This window comes from Arachis duranensis, chromosome 4 (genome assembly GCF_000817695.3).
Source record: "Arachis duranensis cultivar V14167 chromosome 4, aradu.V14167.gnm2.J7QH, whole genome shotgun sequence".
In the NCBI taxonomy this organism is placed as follows: domain Eukaryota; kingdom Viridiplantae; phylum Streptophyta; class Magnoliopsida; order Fabales; family Fabaceae; genus Arachis; species Arachis duranensis.
Genome location: NC_029775.3, coordinates 108,559,303 through 108,561,342, shown reverse-complemented (window position 1 = coordinate 108,561,342; position 2,040 = coordinate 108,559,303).

Genomic DNA, 2,040 nt, shown 5'->3' with positions numbered 1-2,040 from the left:
GTGTCATAGATTTGCAAGAACTCAGCTAAAAACTGATGGGGATCTTCCAATGGAAGTCCATGGAACTTGCAATTTTGTTGCATTAGAGAAACTAATTGAGGCTTAAGCTCAAAGTTGTTTGCTCCAATGGCAGGGATAGAGATGCTTCTCCCATAGAAGTCGGGAGTAGGTGCAGTAAAGTCACCCAGCACCTTCCTTGCATTGTTGGCATTGTTGTTGTTTTCGGCTGCCATTTGTTCTTCTTCCTTGAAGAGTTCGTTCAAGTTCTCTAAAGAGAGTTGTGCTTTGGCTTCTCTTAGCTTTCTCTTCAAGGTCCTTTCAGGTTCAGGATCAGCCTCAACAAGAATGCCTTTGTCTTTGCTCCTGCTCATAAGAAAGAGAAGGGAACAAGAAAATGTGGAGTCCTCTATGTCACAGTATAGAGATTCCTTGAAGTGTCAGAGGAAAAGAAGAGTAGAAGACAGAAGTGGAAAATTCGATCTTAACAAAGGGGATGAAGTTCGAATTTTGCATTAAGGGATAGTGTTAGTCCATAAATAGAAGGATGTGAGAAGGAGGGAAGTCATTTTCGAAAATTAAGTGAAAAAATTAAAAATATTTTTGAAAAACATTACTTGATTTTCGAAAATGAAAAAGGGAAAAGAAATCAAATGATTTTTGAAAAAGATTTTGAAATTAGAAATCAGAAAGATTTGATTGAGAACTATTTTGAAAAAGATGTGGTTAAGAAGATATGATTGGTTTTAAAAAGATGTGATTGAGAAGATATGATTTGAAAAACATTTTAAAAAGATTTGACTTGAAAATTAAAAACTTGACTAACAAGAAAAGATATGATTCAATCATTAAACCTTTCTCAACAGAAAAGGCAACATACTTGAAATGTTGAATCAAATCATTAATTGATAGTAAGTTTCTTTGAAAAAGGAAAGAAGTTAATTTTGAAAAAGATTTGATTGAAAAATTGATTTGAAAAAGATTTGATTTGGAAGAGATTTTGAAAACTTAAAAAAATTTGATTTGAAAACAAAATCTTCCCTTCTAGCCATCCTGGCGTTAAACTACTTAGAAAAAATTTGATTTGAAAACAAAATCTTCCCTCTTGTGCCATCCTGGCGTTAAACTCCCAGAATGGTATCCATTCTGGCGTTTAACGCCCAAAATGCTACCCTTTTGGGCGTTAAACGCCCAACCAGGTACCCTGGCTGGCGTTTAAACGCCAGTCTGTCCTTCTTCACTGGGCGTTTTGAACGCCCAGCTTTTTCTGTGCAATTCCTCTGCTGTATGTTCTGAATCTTCAATTCTCTGTATTATTGACTTGAAAAGACACAAATTAAAAATATTTTTGGATTTTTAATAATAAGGAAAAATCAAAATGCAACAAGAATCAAATAACAATGCATACAAGACATCAAACTTAGCAGTTTGTATACTACTGACACTAACAAAATGAAAATGCATATGAAACACACAAAACACTCAAGTCAATAGAATTCAAAGATCAGAGCAAGCAAATCATCAAGAACATCTTGAAGATCACTAAGACATATGAATGCATGCAATTGACATCAAACTTATGATGAGACTCTAGACTCAAACATGAAATATTTTTGGATTTTATAATTTTGTAATTTTTTTTGTGTTTTTCGAAAATTAAGTGGAAAAAGGTTTCAAAATTCTTAATGAGAATTCCAGGAATCAGTGCAATGCTAGTCTAAGACTCCGGTTCAGGAATTAGACATGGCTTTACAGCCAGCCAAGCTTTCAGAGAAAGCTTCGGTCCAAAACACTAGACATGGCCAGAGGCCAGCCAAGCCTTAGCAGATCACTACTCCAAAAGCAAGATTGATAGAAATCAACAAGCTCTTGTGATGATGAGTTGAAACCTCGGTCCAATGAAATTAGACATGGCTTCTCAGCCAGCCAGATTTCAACAAACCACCATGAAACTCTAGAATTCATCTTCAAGAATTTCGAAAAAAATAAATACCTAATCTAAGCAACAAGATGAACCGTCAGTTGTCCAGCCTGAACAATCCC